The sequence below is a fragment of the Hypanus sabinus genome, chromosome 6 (genome assembly GCF_030144855.1).
Source record: "Hypanus sabinus isolate sHypSab1 chromosome 6, sHypSab1.hap1, whole genome shotgun sequence".
In the NCBI taxonomy this organism is placed as follows: Eukaryota; Metazoa; Chordata; class Chondrichthyes; order Myliobatiformes; family Dasyatidae; genus Hypanus; species Hypanus sabinus.
Window position 1 is genome coordinate 5,032,504 of NC_082711.1, and position 22,593 is coordinate 5,055,096.

A 22,593-nucleotide genomic window follows, 5' to 3' on the forward strand; every position below is an offset into this window, starting at 1 on the left:
CCTCCCTCTTATTTGTAACATTACAGACAAAAGGCCTGAACCATTGATGAGGATTCCTAACACCCATCCCACTATAACTTGACTCACTACCATCAGGAAGGAGGCACAGGAGCATCAGGACTAGGACTACCAGACTGGGAAACAGCTTATTCCCTGGGGCTGTGAAACTAATGAATACCCTGCCACCACAGAGACCTCATCATTAGGACAATGAGCCATTTGCATTTTGAATTATATTTTATTAACTTATTTATGGTAATATTTTGGTTTATGCGCCGTGTGATAGATGTTTTGTGGGTGCATAGTGGTCTAGAGGAACATTGTTTCCTTGTAGACTGTATACAGTCAGATGACAAAACTTGAACTCCGCCAGGAAGTCCTACACCACCACCTAAAAAATAGCAACACTGGTGTTTAAAAGGAATTCCACTTGCACCAACTCCCACCAGTATTAACCTAGAGCTTGAATGGATTCTGGATTGAAGATTGGTGTTGTGGATAGTGTAGAGGACTGGCAAAGAATACAGCAGGGTATAGATCAGTTTCAGATACGGGCAGAGTTTAACCTGTCCAAGTCTGAAATGTTGCACCTCGGTATGACAAATGTAAAGAGGCAGCATCCTGTCATGAGCAAGATCCTTAACAGAATCAGTTTTAATATCACTGGCATGTCATGAACTTTTTTTGATTTGCAGCAGTACATTGTAATGCATAACAACTATAAGTTACACCAAGTATACTTAATTAAAAAAAATTAAATTAGTGCAAAAAGAGGGAAAAATACTGAGTGTTCGTGGGTTCATTGTTGATTCGGATATCCGATGGAAAGGAAAAAGCTGCCCCTGAAACGTGAAGTGCATGTCTTCAGGCCTCTGTACCTCCTAATGATAGCAATGAGAAGAGGGCATGTCCTGGCAGATGGGGGTGCCTTTAAGCCATCACCTTTTGAAGGTGTGCTCTATGCTGGGGAGGCTAGTGACCATGATGGAGCTGGCTGACTTTACAACTTTCTGCAGCTTTTTATAATCCTGTGCAATGGCCCCACAATGCCATAGCACACTAGAATGCTCTCCACGGTACATCCGCAGAAATGTGACAAGGACTCTTGGTTTTCAGGCTTATAACTCCATGAAAGTGGCTACACAGGTTGGTAGGGTGGTTAAGAAGACATATGGCATACCTGCCTTTAATAGTCCAGGCATTGAGTTCAAAAGTCAGGAAGTTATATTGCAGTTTTATAAAATCATAGGCCACATCCAGAATTTTGCATACAGTTCTGGTCACTCCATTACAGGACGGATTGAGGCATTGGAGAGGGTGCAGAAGTGGTGGCACAGGCAGAAACATTAGGGACTTGATACATTCAGATGAGCACATGAACTGAGGGTAAAAAGGATACAGACATTGTGTAGGCAGAAGAGTTTAGTTGCGTATTTGATTACTAACTAGTTCAGCACAATATTGTGGGCCAAAGGGTCTGTTCTTGTGCTGTATTAGTCTACATTTGATGGATAATACTTGCTGTAGGGGATATGAGTGGACTGAAGAACAGTTGTAAAGACAGGCTCCTGCTGGACTCATTGTAATCTTTGCTATAACAGAGGTAGTTCTGCAAATGTTCACATTCAAGCTAGGAATCTTAAGTTACAAAATCTCAAATGCTCAACCATAGGACCTCAATGTTTGAGTTTGAATTCAGTTTGAATTTACTACCCAAGCACCAATTTATTTAGACTAGAAAATATTAAATGTCTAGGTTGAATATACTCATGCTATGTGGAGTCCTAGTGATGGAGAATACCAACAAGATCTCATTCCAATCCTAAAAGGGAAATCGCATGCCCAAATGTCATCATGTCAAACTCCAGCCAGTGGAAAGCTTCACCACCCTCATCAACTCAATGTTGAAATCACTTCCTCATTAATAAGTACTGACAGGACTTAGTTCCATTATAGAAATCAACGTGAATGCTACACTACAGTAGTGAGGTTTTCATGGCAAGTGCAAATTGCCCACAATTCTATTCCAAATTCTTTGCAATAAAGGCCAGTGTACAAATTGACAGGCCAGATGACCTAGCTCCTATTTCTTATGTTCTTATTTCTCAGGTGCTCTGGCTTCCCTCCCACAGTCCAAAGACATACAGGGTAGGTTAATTAGTCATTATAATTTGCCCCATGATTTGGTTAGGGCTAAATTGGAGGTTGCCGTTCGAAGGGCTGGAAGAGCCTACTCCATAATGCATCTCTAAAATAAACATCCCCACACTGTTGATCATTGACATATTTCACTATATATTTTGATTATGTGCGATAAATGAAGTTAATCTTTATCCAATCTAATCTTTCTCCGGACACCTGAATTTTTTTTTATGCCACTGAACTGAACCTAGAAACCAGATCTATAGAGGCAGCAACTCCACCACTGGTGAGGGTGAGGAGACAAGTGCAACTGTAACCCTCCACCCCCCCCCCCCACTGTCACTGCCCCACACAGAGCAGTCCCTCCCTCACAGCCCTGACTGCCATGAAAGATTAAACAGCCATCAGTGGCAAATCAGATCTCAGAACTGAATTAAAAATTTAACCTTTCCTCTGGTTACTGACCTTGCCCGGCACAAAGCTGTCACTGGTTATTCTCAAATTCATATGCCAGTTATTCTCACTTGCCTCTTCATCAATGAATTTTCCCTAATTAGGCTCAGTGGTCTAGATGGACCTTCAGTAAGGGTTTAGCATAAATGCCTTTTCCCCCACATTTGGCCTAGTAAGATTAACAGGTTCAAAAGTCCAAAAAGTTCAAAGTAAATGTATTATCAAAGTCCATATATGTCACCATATACAAACTGGAGATTCATTTTCTTGCAGGCATTCACAGCAAGTCCAAAGAAACACGATAGAATCAATGAAAGACTGCACAGAACCAGGACAAACTTCATCTGGTCCCTTAATATCACCCTCCTGATCAAGGCACAGCAGCACCTCCACTTCCCAAGGAGATTGAGGCAAGTGATGCCTCCCCCCCCCGCCTCCATCTTAACTGCATTTTATCGGAGCACCATTTTGAGCGTTCTGACAATCTGGTGTGGAAGCAATCAAGTCATGGGTGTAGAGCAGTGGGCTACGCTCGCAGCCTGGAAGTGTTGAATGTCAGCGAGATGTTATTTCTGATCTGAACAGACTAGACTCCCAGTGTGCAAGTTGAGGATCCAGTTGCAGAGGGAAGTACAGAGGCACAGGTTTTGGAGTTTTTTTGCATTCGTGGTAAATAAGTCAATATACAGTGACAGTGAAGCCACCTGGCTACGAGACCTTGGTGGTAATTAATGGATGATTATTCCAAATCACTATAACCTCATTTATAACCGGGGGGGTGTACTGGGCAAAGAAAATAGTTCACTGTCAAAATGCTTTGACTTTGAATGTCATTTATATTCAGTATAAAACACCACTCTATTTCAAACCCCATTCTAGCTGCAGGAAGTTAGATTTCTTCAGTCAGCCAAACACTATGTGGGACATTCCCTCCCTGATCAATTCCGGTACTGCTTGCATTGTAACAGCAGTATTACCACAGAACTTCCTAAAGCTTCCCTTTTAACCAATGTACAGTACATACCCTCTTCTACAGCTCTACTATCAAAACAGTCAACCAGTGTAAATGTTTATTTCTACAAATGATCACATCCAATTCTGTCATCTCCATCATTTGGCGACAACTCCCTTAGAAGAATTGTTGCAGTTACATACTCCAACTCCACCAAGGACAGTCCCAAGCCCAGCTGCAAAAGGAGGAGGGTTGGATATGGGGCTAGCAGCCCCATCCTGTAAAAACCCAGAGTTACAGAAGCTCAAAAGAGCAGAAAGTCCATGGAAGCCACAGGGCTGATCAACCTTCTGTCAGGACCACTACCAAACTGGCCCAGGACAGAGGACTGGTAAGCTGCTGTCGACAGCCTCTGCCCCAGTAGCTTTGCCTTTTCCACCTATTACCTCTCTTATCCCACCCAGCTTCGCTCACCACCTTCTGGAGCAGAGTCCCAACCTTTTTATGCTCTGGACTTCTACCATTAAACGAGGGTCCATGGTTCCCAACAGATTAGGAGCTCCTGTTCCAACTTGTCCTGCTTTCCTTCCCCCCACCTTTTTATTCTGGTGTCTTACCCCTTACTTTCCAGTCCTGAAGTGTCTTCGCTCAAAATGTTGACTGTTTATTCATTTCATAAATGCTGCCTGACCTGCCAAAATCCACCAGCATTGTGTTCTCAGGAACCAAAGCTGTGCCGAGCTACTGAATAGCTGCAGGTGTCAAACTGAACACAGGCACATTTACATTCCCAGTACAATCTCATAAATTCCAATCAACACCAAAACAATCTAGCTTTGAAGGTTTCCCACAGCACTGCCCTCCGAGGAAGAACAAACTGGACTAAGCCAGCATCCTATGCACCAACATTCTGCAAGATATGCCCTTCAGAGATTGGGGCTATGTTATGCTTCTGTGACTGCATGTTAACCGTATGTGCTATTGGTAATGTGTTTTACACCTTGGCCCAAGAGGAATGCTGTTTCACTAGGTTATATTCACCCATTCATATTCAATGAGGGCAGAGCGGAAATGGCTCTACCAATGGAGAACTAACCTGAGTCTGCAGGTCACCCTTGGGCAAGGTGTACTACTTGCCTAGCCCTTTGACCAGCGTCACATGAAGCCATGGGAGGAGCTGATGCACCCACTAACACCAGCCAATCTCTGAAAAGTATTGATAATGGTTGAGGTCATTTGTCTTGTAAAAACACTGCCCAGAATGCAATGGTAAACCACTTCTGTAGAAACATTTGCCAAGAAAAGTTATGGTTTAAATAATGGAATTGATGGCTTTCTGACAAAGTTTGTGGATGATGCGAAGATGGGTGGATGGGTAGGTACTGCTGAGGAAGCAAAGTAATTCAACAGGACCTGGACAAATTGGAAGAATGGGCAAAGAAGTGGCAGATAGAATAGTGTTAAGAAACATATGGGAATGCATTTTGGTAAAAGTAACAATAGTGTGGACTATTATCTAAATGGGGAAGAAGGTTCAAACAGAGGTGCAGAGGGATTAGGAGTTCTTATGCAAGACTTCCAGAAGCTTAACTTATAGGCAGAGTCTGTAGTAAAGGCGACAAATGCAATGCTGGCATTTATTTCAAGGAGAATAGAATATAAAGAGCAAATAGATAATGCTGAGCTTTTATAAGACACTAGGCAGGCTGCACTTGGAGTATTGTCAACAGTTTTGAGCTCCATATCTCAGAAAGGATGTGTTGTCATTGGAGGGAGTCCAGAGGAGGTTCATGAGGATGATTCTGGGAATGAAGGGGCTAACATCTGAGGAGCATTTGGCAGTTTTGGGCCTGTATTCACTGTAGTAATTTAAAAGAATATGGGGGGGGGGGGGAAGAAAAATCACATCAATTGAGGGGTGACCCTTTAGAACAGAGATAAGGAGGATTTTATTCTTAGCCAGAAAATAGTGAATCTGTGGAATGCCCTGCCACAGACTGCAGTAGAGGCCAAGTCCACGGGCATATTTAAAGCCGAAGTTGATCGTTTCCTGATTGGTCAGGGATTCAAAGGATATGGTGAGAAGGCAGGTGTATGGGATCGATTGGGATCTGGGATCAGCCATGATAGGATGGCAGAGCAGTCTCAATAGGCTGAATAGCCTAATTCCACTCCTTCGTCTTATGGAGATAAAAAGACCATGATCGCCCACATCATACAACACAGCACATGATGATGATATTCATGTATGGTTGAATGATAATTATACTGGAACATCTTGGTCACTTCTCTGGACAAACTCGACCAAACTACAGGCACTACTTCTTGTGTATAAAGCCATCCTGACCATCCCTAATCAAACTTTGCTCTTCCAAATGCAAGTACATCCTGTCTTTGATTCCCCTCCAGTAATTTACCACCATGAACTCATCAGCCTGGTGTTCCCAGGTTCCCCCCCCCACCCCCAGCCTTTCTTAACAGCCAGTCACACAGCACCTCACCCATGGCCAACTAGGATACAAATAGTTCTGCAAGGGGTCCCTCAGTGCACTCAGAAGGGACTAGCTCACTGGACAAGTCAGCATGGACAAGTTGGGCCAAAGGACCTGTTTCTGAGCATTGTGGCTCCCAGGCACTGGAGATTTGTCCACCTTTAAAACTTCAGCTTTTAAATTCCCTCACAATGTCTCTCATGACAGTAAAGAAACAAGATTTATCAAGGACCAATGGCTTCATGTCAAAAAAGGACACTTACTTTCAATGTACTTACTCTTATCCCAATGCACTTATGCTTGGAACTTCCTTTATCATATTTACAAAAGCTATTTCACATTCCCTTTTTGCCCTCCTAATTTTTCAAGTATCCCATTTTTACCTCCTTGCTCCAAGTGGAGTCACAATCCTAGCTGCCTATACCTGACAGGCCAGTGCCTCTGTAATCCAGGGCTCTCCATTCCTGTGGGCCTTGGCCCTTAACAGGAACATGCTGTCCCTGAATTCCTGTACTCCCACTTTTAAATGGCTCCCACCTGCCAACTCTTCAAACTCCTCCAACCAACATCTGAAAGATCCTGTAGAATACCACCTAAATTGGCCTTGTCCCCAAATTACCTCCATCTTGTCCCTCCCTTAGCCATGTTTCTGCAACAGCTACACCCCAGAAGTATTAATCCATGCCCAAAGATCTACCTTACCCATCTGACAAACAGTTTCTAGGCACTGATATAAACAGTTAAGCTCAGTCTCCCCTCAAAGCCTGCTGTGCACCCAACTAACTGTTGCACACGCCATTACAGCTAGGGTTCGGAGTACAATTCCAGTGCCATCCTGGAAGAAATCTGTACCTCCTCCCCGTGGATTACAAGGGCTGTCGCTGGTGCCTTGGTTTCCTCCCACAGTCCAAAGAGGTACTGGGTAGGTTAATTGCTCATTGTAAATTGTCCTGTGATTAGACTAGGGTTAAATTGGTGGGTCGCTGGGCGGTGTAAATTGTCCTGTGATTAGACTAGAGTTAAATTGGTGGGTCACTGGGCGGTGTAAATTGTCCTGTGATTAGACTAGGGTTAAATTGGCGGGTCGCTGGGCGGTGTAAATTGTCCTGTGATTAGACTAGGGTTGAATTGGTGAGTCGCTGGGCGGTGTAAATTGTCCTGTGATTAGACTAGGGTTAAATTGGTGGGTCGCTGGGCGGTGTAAATTATCCTGTGATTAGACTAGGGTTGAATTGGTGAGTCGCTGGGCGGTGTAAATTGTCCTGTGATTAGACTAGGGTTAAATTGGTGGGTCGCTGGGCGGTGTAAATTATCCTGTGATTAGACTAGGGTTAAATTGGTGAGTCGCTGGGCGGTGTAAATTGTCCTGTGATTAGACTAGGGTTAAATTGGTGAGTCGCTGGGCGGTGTAAATTGTCCTGTGATTAGACTAGGGTTAAATTGGTGTGTCACTGGGCGGTGTAAATTGTCCTGTGATTAGACTAGGGTTAAATTGGTGAGTCGCTGGGCGGTGTAAATTGTCCTGTGATTAGACTAGGGTTAAATTGGTGAGTCGCTGGGCGGTGTAAATTGTCCTGTGATTAGACTAGGGTTGAATTGGCGGGTCGCTGGGCGGTGTAAATTGTCCTGTGATTAGACTAGGGTTGAATTGGTGGGTCACTGGGCGGTGTAAATTGTCCTGTGATTAGACTAGGGTTAAATTGGTGGGTCACTGGGCGGTGTAAATTGTCCTGTGATTAGACTAGAGTTAAATAGGTGGGTCGCTGGGCGGTGTAAATTGTCCTGTGATTAGACTAGGGTTAAATAGGTGGGTCGCTGGGCGGTGTAAATTGTCCTGTGATTAGACTAGGGTTAAATTGGTGGGTCGCTGGGCAGTGTAAATTGTCCTGTGATTAGACTAGGGCTGAATAGGTGTGTTGCTGAGTGGCGTGGCTCAAAAGGCCTGCTCGGCATTGCATTACTAAAATAATAGTGTCTTCGTCAAGAATCCTGATAAGTAGTGAGAGGGGAACTGGCAAGATGAGAATTAGAAGGCAGTGGAATCCAACTTTCCAAACCAACACGAAAACTGACTACTGCAGGTAGGTTAGATCAATTGCAGACAAATAATTGGAAAATGGTCCATTGATGTCAATAGGGGTTAGCCCGTCTTCATTCCTCCAGTAATCCACAACCAGCTCCTTTGTTTTTGTGACATTGAGGGAGAGGTTGTTTTCTTGACACCAATGTGTCAGAGAGAGATTACTTCTTCCCTGCAGGCTACCTCGTTACTGTTTGGGGACCCAAGCCATTCCACCCACAATCTATTCCAGCTGCTACCATCCAGGAAACAGTACAGCAGCATAAAATCCAGAACCAACAGGCTCCAAGACAGCTTCTTCCATCAGACTGATTTGAGTGTACTCTATATTACATTGACTGTTCTATTTATTATAAGTTACAAATTGTGCATTGAGGTAGAGACACAACGTAAAATTTTTTTACTCATGGATGACACCCCTGCTCAAAGGTGCAAGAACATCTCTGGTAACTAGAGACTGGTCAGAGTTTACACTTGTAGCAGTTATCTCATGCACTGGAGAAATTAGATCAGCTGATGGAAAAGGCTGAATAAGGAAGTGGTTGTAGATTTAAGTGACAAAAATTTAGTAAACACTTGAGGCTCAGAATACAAGGGTCGTTGTTAATTTGAATAGAAATCCAGCACAAAGACAAGCAGCAAGCTCAATACTGACTCCTGCAGCAACAGTCAGACTTCAGAATCCTCTATAGTACTGTACAATATTGCTGTAGGCATTGATTCACCTTTGACATTCCCAAGCCTCTTCAGCAGCTACAAGAAACAACAGGAATGTCTTGGAAGACTGACACCTGGCCAAGCACATTTCCAATGAGTGGCTCAGTACCACCCAGCACAGAGCAGCCTGTAATAATGACATTATCCACCATACTAAAATATTCATTTCCTCCACATGCAACATGCACCATGTACAAAATGGTCTGCAGCTGTTACCCTGGTGATAGAGCACCTTCTAACTCCATCGTCAAGGACACAAGCTTCACCCACAAGGCTAATTGCACTGTCCAATTTCATTCTCAGCTGAATTTTTAATTGAATAACAAGTAAAAATTGCAGGATAAACATTCACATTAAGTATCTTCAAAGCTAACAGTATTTAATTCACCTTTTGGGTTCCTATCTTAACTTGAAGCAGTATGGAAAACTAACTGAAATGTAGCTCGGACACATCAGGAGTCTCTGGCCATATCACTGACAAACTCGGGTTGGAAGAAAATGAATCTCAAGGCAGTATATGGTAACCTATGTACTTTGAGGAAGGCACTGCCATCACAGGCAATGCGTTCTTAAAGGCACAATAAACTGAACCCTGACATAGGTATTGCTGTTGTCCAGGTGATCCAAGGCAAAGTGGAGAGCCAGTAAAATTGCATCCACTGTAGACGTATTGTAGTGATAGGCAAATTGCAGTAGATCCAGGCCTAGACAGGAGTTGATTCAAGCCATGACAATGCCCTCAACAGTAGATGAAGTTGAGGCAGCTTAGCCTGCTCTTCTGGGGCAATGACACGGCTGTCCTTTTGAGGCAGGTGGGACCTCTGAATTCAGCAATGAGAGATTGACAATGTCCTTAAATAATCTTTCCAGTTAGCAGCACAGGTGTTCAGTGCCTTACCAGGTATACCATCAGAGCCCGATACCTTCCAAGAGGTAAGCAGTATCTGTGGAGGGGTGCAGGGTAAAGACTGGAGGTAAGAAGCCTGATGTCTGGGAGGCTGGAGGGTGGATGCCTGCAAGATTGAGATTCTTGGGCCAAGTACTGCAGATCAAGAGGGGACCTGCCCTGGGATTGAAAGCTTGTGTTTCAGAGGGGGTGGGAAAGGGGCTTGTTTTGGTGTTGTCTTGTTTCACCATGTTGTTGCTTCTTGTGGTGTTGAACACTGGGCATTTTATATTGCCACTGGAATGTATGACAACACTTACAGGCCGCCCCCAGCACATCCATGGATGTCGATTGTTAACACAATGTGCCTCACTGTATGCGTTAATGCACGTGATAATCTTGAATCTGAAATCTGTAAAAACCAGAATCATATTCAGCTTTATTATCACCGGCATGTGTCATGAAATTTGTTAACTCTGCAGCAGTACCTGACAATATAGAAAGAAGAAAAAAAGATCAAGTATATACATATTAGTGCAGAACAGAAATATTTATAAAAAACAAGTGAGGTAGAGTACATGGGTTCCTGAATTGTGGAGTGTGTGCCTCCTTCCTGATGGTAACAAGAAGAAAGCATGTCCTGGGTGATAGGGATCCTTAGTAATGGACGCTGCCTTTTTGAACCTCCGCTCCTTGAAGTAGTCTTGGATACAACAGAGGCTAGTACCAAAGATGGAGCTGACTAATTTTACAACTTTCTGTAGCTTCTTTCGATCTTGTGTAGTGCTCCAACCGCCCATACCAGATGGTGATGCAGCCTGTCCGAATGCCCTCTATAGTACATCTGTAGTTTTAAATGACAAACCAAATCTCCTCAAACTCCTCATGAAATATAGCCGCTGTCTTGCTATCTTTATAACTGCATAGATATGTTGGGACCAAGGATTCAAGGAGAGCAGCCAAGTTCACATTTGAATCAGAATCAGGTTTAAAATCACTGGCCACGTCATGAAATTTCTTTTGCTGCAGCAGTGCGATACAAAATTTTTAATCTACAAGTCATATTTTTAAAAATATATTAGTACAAAGAGGTGGAAAAAGTGAGGTAATGTACATTACCCATTCAGAAATCTGATGGCAAAGGGGAAGAAGCTGTTCCTGAATCGGTGAGTGTGTGTCTTCAGGTTCCTGTACCCCCTCCCTGGTGGTAGCAATGAGAAGAGGGCATGTTCTGGGTGATGAGGATCCTTAATGATGGATGAAGCTTTTTTGAGGCTATTTTAAGATGTCCGCGATGCTGGGGAGGCTCGTGCCCATGATAAAGCTAGCAGTATACAAATTTCTGCAGCTTTTTCCAATTCTGTGCAGTGGCCCCTCCAAACCAAACGGTGATCCTCTCCATGGTACATCTGTAGAAATTTGATGGTGTCTTTGGTGACATTCAAACTCCTGATGATATATAGCTACTGTCATGTTTCTTTGTAATTGCATCCAATATGTTGGGCTCAGGATAGATCCTCAGAGATGTTGACACCCAGGAACCTGAAACTGCTCACCCTTTCCACTGCTGATCTCTCACCAAGGACTGGATGGTTCCCTCGACTTGACCTTCCTAAAGTCTACAATCAGTCCTTTGGTCTTACCGATACTGAGTGCAAAGTTGTTGCTGCAACACCACTCAACCAGCTGATCTATCTCACTCCTGTACACCTCCTCGTCACCACCTGAAATTCTGTCAACAATAGATGCATGATCGGCAAATTTACTGATGACGTTTAAACTGTGCCTAGCCACACAGTCATGGGTGTAGAGCAGTGGGCTACGCTCGCAGCCTGGAAGTGTTGAATGTCAGCCAGATGTTATTTCTGATCTGAACAGACTAGACTCCCAGTGTGCAAGTTGAGGATCCAGTTGCAGAGGGAAGTACAGAGGCACAGGTTTTGGAGTTTTTTTGCATTCGTGGTAAATAAGTCAATATACAGTGACAGTGAAGCCACCTGGCTACGAGACCTTGGTGGTAATTAATGGATGATTATTCCAAATCACTATAACCTCATTTATAACCGGGGGGGTGTACTGGGCAAAGAAAATAGTTCACTGTCAAAATGCTTTGACTTTGAATGTCATTTATATTCAGTATAAAACACCACTCTATTTCAAACCCCATTCTAGCTGCAGGAAGTTAGATTTCTTCAGTCAGCCAAACACTATGTGGGACATTCCCTCCCTGATCAATTCCGGTACTGCTTGCATTGTAACAGCAGTATTACCACAGAACTTCCTAAAGCTTCCCTTTTAACCAATGTACAGTACATACCCTCTTCTACAGCTCTACTATCAAAACAGTCAACCAGTGTAAATGTTTATTTCTACAAATGATCACATCCAATTCTGTCATCTCCATCATTTGGCGACAGCTCCCTTAGAAGAATTGTTGCAGTTACATACTCCAACTCCACCAAGGACAGTCACAAGCCCAGCTGCAAAAGGAGGAGGGTTGGATATGGGGCTAGCAGCCCCATCCTGTAAAAACCCAGAGTTACAGAAGCTCAAAAGAGCAGAAAGTCCATGGAAGCCACAGGGCTGATCAACCTTCTGTCAGGACCACCACTAAACTGGCCCAGGACAGAGAACTGGCAAGCTGCTGTCAGCAGCCTCTGCCCCAGTAGCAAATGGGCATCAGAGGGAGATATGCCCTTCCATAAACTGAAGAACTTCTTGTACAGTTCAGAAACCTTCTAACAGTGGTGCCTGCTCAGGGAGTTTACTGTTGAGTTTATCACTGCTGTCTTTAATACCCCCTCCCAGCTCTAATGCCAAGAACACAGAGCTGTACAGTACCATCAGCTCCCTACAAGACAAGCCTCTTCATAATTTCAATCATTTACTAGGTTTTTATTGTGTTCTTTATGTTGTTGCATTTTTTTAATACACTGCATTGGAGCAACAATCATTTCGTTCTCCTTTACACACTCATGAGCTGCAGAATTGACAAACTTGAGGTTTAAATTCCATCCCCCCCTCGTGTGACAGTTGGTAGAGCGATCCCTCCACATCCCACTTTCCAGCACTGGCTTCATCACACTACAGACAAACTTCAGCACACTGAATATTTATTTTCAAGCACTGAAATGTAGACCCTGGTAACAACTTCTGAGAATCACCACCTTGGCGGAGAGATGCCTGAGATCTTGCTGAGATCCTGGTAGGGTCACCCATGGCGGTCAGGTCAAAGGGGAGAGGGTTCCCAGACAAAGAGCGATCTACCCAAGACCTTAACAGTGGAGCTGATGACACATCACAACAGCAGTGAAGGCAGAGGACCCCGACCCCAATCTGTCTGCCTGTGAATCAGCCTCCCCAAGTTACACAACAGGCATTCTCCATTAAGGGAATAACCCCATGGGAGAACATTATACTTGACTTAGGTGATTGCATTTCCACCAGTAACAAACACTGGCACAACATACTTACAAGGTCCACCAAAGGTGTTGTTATGGAACTTGCTTCAGCCCCAATTCATCCCCCTAGGCCTAATGCGCAGTCAATGATAACTATCACCAATGCATCATTATCAATTCACTACCCCGCTTGGTATTGCTGTTTAGTAATAACGCACACTACAGGACTTTCCCTACAGGAAAGTGTTCATTTTAAACTCTATTAACACCAGCAAGTGATACTGGGAGAAATTACCATCCCCCTTGATCAAAGTATTCACGCTAACCCATTAAGATCTATAACCCAGCTGTTAACAATGCCTGCAGACAACTCAACAGGAAATATTACCCTGGCTTCCAGTGCCACAACACTGTTACAGGTCTGATTACACTGCCCTTGACAGCAAGGACTTCAAACCCATGTACTGCCCATAAACATTACATACAGTACACTAACACTGCTGAGGTCCAAATAACCACAGATAGGATCACCTGGACTTCTTCCCATAGCAAGGACAGCAACACCTATTTAATCGACCCTGTGTGGTGTAGCACCTCTGGCGAAGGGGCTTATGTGTCCATTCCAGGACAGCTCACTCCCCTTTGAGCCCCACTGGACACTCAGCTTATCAACTGTGGTTCCAAGTAGCTGTTTGCCTGTGTCACTGGCCACATCAGAGTCAGGCTAAAGTAGGCGGGGGTAGCCGACGTGCCTCATACCCTGGTGAGATTGGGACATGCCTGTCCCTAGTATGCAAAGTCAGCTCTGGAGGACTGGGTGGATGAGACCCAATGGCCAGGAAGGCAGCTCTACAATGTTTCACGGGGACCAGGTAGAGAAGCCTTCATGGTTATCCACTGCAACCAAGGAAGACCCCAGATTGTGCCAACTACTCATACCACTGAACCCAGACTGGAATTTCCCAGCACAATGGCAAAACCCCTCCTGCACATTGTCAGATACGAAAGACGACCAACCATTTGCTTGACCCTAAATGACCTCAAGAGGAACAAAGTGTTTGTTCCCACAGCAAGGACAGTAACTCACAATTTGTTTTTTTTTGCACATTGGATGTTTGACTGCCTTTGTGTTCTCAGTATTTTATTGGACTCTTTTGATTTACAGCTGACTGCGAGTTGACAAACCTCAAGGTTGTATATGGTACACATACTTTGACAATGAATACTCCTGCATCGACTTAGTTGACCCTGCACCAGAACAGGCCAGCAACAGGCCTCCAGTCCTCGGCTCTAGTCTCAGACTCACATCAGAGCTCCAACCCCTAGTCTCTGGTCAGCATCCATGCAGACATTGTTCGACAATTGGCTTCCTTAGCAGACCTTGTGCTAAGGAAGGTCTTATTATGTGTTCTGGATCTGCAGACTACACAGTTGTATCGTCTGTGACAGCAATGACTTCCCAAAGTCAATGTAAACTCATTTCCAAAGTACATCACGTGACCACATACGAGAGTCATTCGGTTCCAGTCCCAGTTCGCCAGTGATATGGCCAGAGAATCGATGTGTCCGCAGCTGGATTTAACAGTAGCTCTCCCAGGAAACTGCGAATTCAGCCAGCTCCATAATGGGCACTGGCCTCCCCAGCATCCAGGAAATTTTCAAAATGCAATGCCTGAAAAATTGTGCTGTATCCAAGGAATGCTGTACCCCCCCCCAACCATCACCAGGGACACTGTCCATCAACACCCCCCCCAACCATCACCAGGGACACGGTCCATCAACCCCCCCCTCACCAGGGACACTGTCCATGAACTACCCCCCTCACCAGGGACACTGTCCGTCAACACCCCCCCACCAGGGACACTGTCCGTCAACACCCCCCCACCAGGGACACTGTCCATCAACACCCCCCCACCAGGGACACTGTCCATCAACACCCCCCCACCTTCACCAGGGACACTGTCCGTCAACCTCCCCCCACCTTCACCAGGGACACTGTCCATGAACCCTACCCCCCTCACCAGGGACACTGTCCATCAACACCCCCCCACCTTCACCAGGGACACTGTCCATGAACCCTACCCCCCTCACCAGGGGCACTGTCCATCAACACCCCCCCACCTTCACCAGGGACACTGTCCATGAACCCTACCCCCCTCACCAGGGACACTGTCCATCAACCCCGCCCCCCTCACCAGGGACACTGTCCATCAACCCCGCCCCCCTCACCAGGGACACTGTCCATCAACCCCGCCCCCCTCACCAGGGACACTGTCCATCAACCCCGCCCCCCTCACCAGGGACACTGTCCATGAACTACCCGCAGAAGCCCCCGATGTGTCTGTAGCCCTGCCAGTGATGGACACCCTCCCGCCAACCCGTCACAGATCTCGCAAGTGTCGGTAGCAGCCACGGCGGGCTATGGACCCCACGGAGGTAAAGGCCAAGCGTGGTCCACCAGCCCCTGCCCTGGGCATTGGGCCCACCCCTACCTGCAGGGGCTGCGACGCCCGAGGCCGCTCGGGCCTCGTCCTTCTGCTCCTCCCTCAGTCGGTAGCGGGCTGCCCTCAGGCGAAGGCGGGCTGCCGCCAAGCGCCGTGTGCCGGGAGTGAGCCCGCCGCTCTCGGGCTGGAGGAAGGCCGCGGGTGTGAGCCAAGCGAGCGGAGTCGCGGAGCGGCCCAGGGCACCATCACCGCCCGCCTTCCCACGCACATCGGCCCGTCTGCTGCTGATGCCGCCGCCGCCTGATCCCGAACACCCGACTCGCCCCTTTAACCGATTTCCTGCCGGCCGACAATTAACGTCCAAAAAACCCAGCGGCCGCCGCTCCTGCCCAACCGTCGCCGCCTTTAAACACAAAGCGTCAAAGTATACGCCCACCCTTTTTATTGGCCATTCTAGATGGGCTTGCCTTTATAGTCTTCTATAATTGGATAACATGGCCGTCAGTCAACAACGAAGGCCAGAAAGTCCATCGTTGATTGATTCTAACAGTTGTCGGTCAAGATGGATTGTGACGTCTAATGGATTGACACGGGACAAGCCAATTCTCATCCTTTACCTCTTAATCTATGTGACTTAGGAAGCAGTGATTGGTTTATAATTCCGTTCGCCCCTTCTAGATATCAAACAATATATCTTGCAAGTGTCGGAAGTCTGAAATAAAAACCAAAAGCGGAGGTATAAAATACTGCAATGACGGTAATCGGGAGCAAAATTAAACCAGTCGTAGTTCTGATATAGGGTCTCCACTGGAAACAATGACCATCCCTCTGCCTCCGTAGGTGCTGCACAACAACACCTGAGTCACAAAGTGAACAAGACACCAGATGACTGTGGACTTCAGGAAGGTTCAGGTTAACCACTCTCCATTGCACATCAATGGCTCTGCCGTGGAGAGCACAAAGTTAGCAAATTTGCAGATGACACAAAGCTGGGTGGCAGTGTGAAATATGAGGAGGATGTTAGGAGAATGCAGGGTGACTTGGACAGGTTGGGTGAGTGGGCAGATGTATGGCAGATGCAGTTTAATGTGGATAAATGTGAGGTTATCCACTTTGGTGGCAAGAACAGGAAGGCAGATTACAATCTGAATGGTGTCAAGTTAGGAAAAGGGGAAGTACAACGAGATCTAGGTGCTCTTGTACATCAGTCAATGAAAGCAAGCATGCAGGTACATCAGGCAGTGAAGAAAGCTAATGGCATGTTGGCCTTCATAACAAGGGGAGTTGAGTATAGGAGCAAAGAGGTCCTTCTGCAGTTGTACAGGGCCCTGGTGAGACCACGCCTGGAGTATATATGTTCAGTTTTGGTCTCCAAATTTGAGGAAGGACATTCTTGCTATTGAGGGAGTGCAGCGTAGGTTCACAAGGTTAATTCCTGGGATGGTGGGACTGTCATGTTGAAAGATTGGAGCAACTGGGCTTGGATACACTGGAATTTAGAAGGATCAGAGGGGATCTGATTGAAACATATAAGATTATTGAGGGAATGGACATGCAAGAGGCAGGAAAAATGTTCCCGATGTTGGGTGAGTCCAGAACCAAAGGCCACAGTTTAAGAATAAGGGGTAGGCCATTTAGAATGGAGTTGAGGAAAAACTTTTTCACCTAGAGAGTTCTGGATCTGTGGAATGCTCTGCCCCGGAAGGCAATGGAAGCCAATTCTCTGGATGCTTTCAAGAAAGAGTTAGATAGAGCTCTTAAAGATAGCAGAGTCAAGGGATATGGGGAGAAGGCAGGAACGGGATACTGATTGTGGATGATCAGCCATGATCTCATCGAATGGCGGTGCTGGCTCGAAGGGCCAAATGGCCTACTCCTGCTCCTATTGTCTATTGTCTATAAAGTTCCTTGGTGTGCACATAAGCACCAATCTAACCTGGACCCACAACACCTCCCCACTGGTCGGGAGCAGCCACGATCATTGGGAGACACAACTCCCCACTGGTCAAGAGCAACCACGGTCACTGGGAGACACAACAACTCCCCACTGGTCAAGAGCAGCCACGGTCACTGAGAGACACAACAACTCGCCACTGGTCAAGAGCAGCCACGGTCACTGAGAGACACAACAACTCCCCACTGGTCAGGAGCAGCCACGATCACTGAGAGACACAACAACTCCCCACTGGTCAAGAGCAGCCACGGTCACTGGGAGACACAACTCCCCACTGGTCAAGAAGGCACAGCAGCATCTACACTTACTGAGACGCTCCCTACCCCCATTCTACAGGAGCAACGTCGAGACCGTCCTGTCTGGCTGCATGATTGTGAGGTACAGGAGCTGCAAGGCACCCAACCACAAAATCATACAGAGGAGAGTGGAACGCTACGGAGGACAGTGAATCCCTACGGAGGAGAGTGAAACCCTACGGAGAGTAAAACCCTACGGAGGAGAGAAAACCCTACGGAGGAGAGTGAAACCCTACGGAGGAGAGTGAATCCCTACGGAGGAGAGTGGAACGCTACAGAGGACAGTGAATCCCTACGGAGGAGAGTGAAACCCTACGGAGGAGAGTGAAACCCTACGGAGAGTAAAACCCTATGGAGGAGAGAAAACCCTACGGAGGAGAGTGAAACCCTACGGAGGAGAGTGAATCCCTACGGAGGAGAGTGAAACCCTACGGAGGAGAGTGAAACCCTACAGAGGACAGTGAAACCCTACCGAGGAGAGTGAAACCCTACGGAGGAGAGTGAAACCCTACGGAGGAGAGTGAAACCCTATAGAGGAGAGTGAAACCCTACGGAGGTGAGTGAATCCCTACAGAGGACAGTAAACCCCTACGGAGGAGAGTGAAACCCTACGGAGGTGAGTGAATCCCTACAGAGGACAGTGAAACCCTACGGAGGAGAGTGAAACCCTACGGAGGTGAGTGAATCCCTACAGAGGAGAGTAAACCCCTATGGAGGAGAGTAAAAACCGCCCTGAGGATCACCGGGGTATGTCTTCCCCCCACCCCCCCCCCCCCCCCTCCGTTAGTGACATTTACCGGGAGCATTGCAGACAAAGGGCTGGAAGCATAGTTGAGGATCCCTACCACCCATCACACAATCTCTCTGACCCACCACCGTCAGGGAGGAGGTTCAGGAGCATCAGGACTAGGGCTGGCAGACTGGGAAACAGCTTCTTCCCTCAGGCTGTGAGACTAATGGATACTCTGCCATCTCCGAGATCTCGTCACTGGGACAGTGAGCTGTTTACTGTTTACCTGTGCTGCACATTGCACATAAGTGTTAGATTTATTTATTTATTGAGCTACAGCACGGAACAGGGCCTTCAGGCTGGTGAATACCCTGCCAGCACCGAGATCTCGTCACTGGGGCAGGGAGCTGTTCGCTGTTTACCCATGCTGCGCACTACATGCATTTTGAATGATACTTTATTTGTGGTAATATTTTGTTTTATGTGTTGTGTGAGTGCACCGTGGTCTGGAGGAACGTTGTGTCATTTGGTTGTCTATATGTACAGTCAGATGACCATAAACTTGAACTTGATTTGCTGAGTTGGTGAAAATCTGAAGTAGTTAGAAATGTTTGTAATTTAAGCAGCATCTTTGAACAAAGACATGACTGAAACACACAGCAGGGAATTACAAACCCACAGCAGTACAAACGGATGGGGAAATCTGGGTGTGTGTAGCCAGGCGACGTGAGGGAGCTCCCAAAGGAAGGCTTCCTGTCTATATTCAATAAGGATATAATTGGTTTATTTTTGTCCTGTCTGCTGAGATACAATGAAAGCGTTTTACTTGCATGTCAATCAGACATCATTTCATCCCTAGTTTAATGTCAAAGTACATATCAGTTACCATCTACCACGCTTTCCATACATCGAGATAGCACAACAAGAAAGCACGTTGACATCGACCTTTACCTCTCACCTCCAATCTCCTAACTTTATCCCCCCACCCCTCACCTGGTCTCACCTATCACTGCCAGCTTGTACTCCTCCCCCTCCACCAACCTTCTTATTCTCATTTCTTCCCCCTTCTTTTCCAGTCCTCATGCGAACCCTTGGACCAAAACAATCATCTGTTTACTCTCCCCGCCTGACTGTGTGTGTGTGGTGTGAGTGTGTGTGTGAGTGTGTGTGTGTGTGTGTGTGTGTGTGTGTGTGTGTGTGTGAGAGTGTGTGTGTGAGTGTGTGTGTGTGTGTGAGTGTGTGTGTGAGTGTGTGTGTGAGTGTGTGTGAGTGTGTGTGTGTGTGTGTGTGTGAGTGTGTGTGTGTGTGTGTGTGTGAGTGTGTGTGTGAGTGTGTGTGTGTGTGTGTGAGTGTGTGTGAGTGTGTGTGAGTGTGTGTGTGTGTGAGTGTGTGTGTGTGTGAGTGTGTGTGTGTGTGAGTGTGTGTGTGTGAGTGTGTGTGTGTGTGTGTGTGAGTGTGTGTGTGTGTGAGTGTGTGTGTGAGTGTGTGTGAGTGTGTGTGTGTGAGTGTGTGTGAGTGTGTGTGAGTGTGTGTGTGTGAGTGTGTGTGTGTGAGTGTGTGTGAGTGTGTGTGTGTGTGTGTGTGAGTGTGAGTGTGTGTGTGAGTGTGTGTGTGAGTGTGAGTGTGAGTGTGTGTGTATGTGTGTGTGTGTGAGTGTGTGTGTGTGAGTGTGTGTGTGTGTGTGTGTGTGTGTGTGTGATTTCCAGCATCTTGTGTAACAGAGAAAGTCCTAGGGCGATGATGATGTCGATTGAGAAATCAGGATTGCGTTCCTTCGTGTAAGAAGTCCATTCAGGAGTCGGATGGCAACGGGATGGAGAGTGAGAGTGTTGGTACATGCTTTCAGCCCAGTGGGAGAGGGGCGAAGCGAGGATGTCCCGGGTGGTGGGCTCTTTGATTATACTGGCTCTCTTGCGTAGGAAGGTCAAGGCAGGCATGATGGACTAGTCTGAGTTGTGGTCTTGGGCAGAGCAGAGGGTATTGGTGGAAGCATGTGTTCTTCTGATGGAAGAATGTGATCAGTGGTGTCAGCAGGGATTGGAGCTGGAGCCCTTGCTTCGCCTCGTGATACAGTTCATTCATTCACTGTGTGCCGTGCCATACAACGCAGGCAATTTTTCCATCACCATGACTGTTCTTGGCAAGTTTTTCTAGAAGTGATATGCCATCACCTTCTTCTGGCCAGTGTCTTTACAAGACGGGTGACCCCAGCCATTATCAGTACTCTTCAGAGATTGGCTGCCTGGTGTCGGTGGTCACATAACCAGGACTTCTTGCCTGACAAATCTGTTCAAGTTCTTCGAGGAAGTAACAAGCAGGGTGGACAAAGGAGAGGCAGTGGAGTCATTTACTTGGATATTCAGAAGGGATTTGATAAGGTGCCACATGAGGCTGCTTAACAAGATAAAATCCTATGGTGTTACAGGATAGATACTGGCATGGGTAGAGGAATGGCTGACAGGCAGGAGGCAGTGAATAGGAATAAAAGGAGCCTTTTCTGGTTGGCTGCCAGTGACTAGTGGTGTTCCTCAGGGGTCAGTATCGGGACTACTGTTTCTCACATTGTCTGTCAGTGATTTGGATAATGGAATTGATGCAAAGCGTGGATGATATGAGGATAGGTGGAGGGGAAGGTAGTGCTGAGGAAGCAAGGTGATTGCAGAAGGACTTAGACAAATTGGAAGAATGGGCAAAAAGTAGCAGATGGAATACAGTGTTGGGAAATGTACGATAATGCATTTTGGTAAAATGAATAATAGTGCGGACTGTTATCTAAATGGGGAAAAGATTCAAACATCAGAGATGCAGAAGGACTTGGGAGTCCTTGTGCAAGATTCCCGGAAGTTTAAATTACAAGTTGAGTCCGTGGTAAAGAAGGCAAATGTAATATTGGCATTTATTTCAAGGGGAATAGAATATAAAAACCACAATACAATACTGAGGGTTTATAAGACTCTCGTCAGGCTGCACTCGGAATATTGTCAACAGTTTTGGGCTCCATATCTCAGAAAGGATGTGTTATCATTGGAGAGAGTCCAGAGGAGGTTCGTGAGGATGATTCCAGGAATGAAGGGGTTAACGTATGAGGAGCGTTTGGCAGCTTTGGGCCTGTACTCACTGGAATTTAGAAGAATGCGGGGGATCTCATTGAAACCTACTGAATGTTGAAAGGACTAGATAGGGTGGATGTGGAGAGGATGTTTCCTGTGGTGGGGTATCCAGAACTAGAGGGCACAGCCTCAAAATTGAGGGGTGACCTTTTACAACAGAGATGGGGAGGAATTGTTTTAGCCAGGGAGTGGTGAATCTGAGGAATGCTCTGCGACAGGCTGCGGTGGAGGCAATGGCCATGGTTTTATTGATCATTACCTCCAGTGAGCTGTTTGATTGCTCACCACCATTCACAGCTGGATTGGCAGGACTACAGAGCTTAGATCTGATCCGTTGGTTGTGGGACCACTTAGTTCTGTCGATTACTTGCTGCTAATGGTGTTTGGCATGCAAGTCGTCCTGTATTGTGGCTTCACCAGGGTGACGCCTCATATTGAGGGACACCTGGTGTTCTCGGCAAGCCCTCTTGCACTCTTCATTGAACCAGGGTTGATCCCCTGGCCTGGTGGTAATGTTAGAGTGGGGGATATGCCAGGCCTTGAGGTGACAGATTGTTGTTGAGTACAATTCTGCTGCTGATGGCCCACAGTACCTCACAGATGCCCAGTCTTGGGCCGCCAGATCTGTTTGAAGTCTATCCCATTTAGCACGGTGGTAGTGCCACACGACGCAGTGGAGGGGTTTCTTCAATGTGGAGATGGGATTTAGTCTTCACAAATACTGTGCAGTGGTCACTTCTACCAATGCTGTCATGGACAGGTGCTTAGCGACAGGCAGGTTGGCTAACAAGATAAAATCCCATGGCATTATAGGAAAGACACTGGCATGGATAGAGGCAGGAGGCAGCGAGTGGGAATAAAAGGGGGCTTTTCTGGTTGGCTGTCAATGAATAGTGGTGTTCCTCAGGGGTCAGTATTGGGCCCGCTGCTTTTCAC

General features: G+C 46.5%; 1 protein-coding gene across 1 annotated transcript in view; it reads right to left on the reverse strand.

Moving 5' to 3' along the window:
• The window catches only part of LOC132395258 (repressor of RNA polymerase III transcription MAF1 homolog), a 62,485-nt gene extending 46,492 nt beyond the window's left edge, over positions 1 to 15,993 (reverse strand). The window contains exon 1 of the mRNA XM_059971588.1: positions 15,616 to 15,993. The gene's annotated coding sequence lies outside the window, so the exon portion shown is untranslated. The remainder of the gene's footprint in view (positions 1 to 15,615) is intronic.
• Positions 15,994 to 22,593: the final 6,600 nt, after the last annotated feature.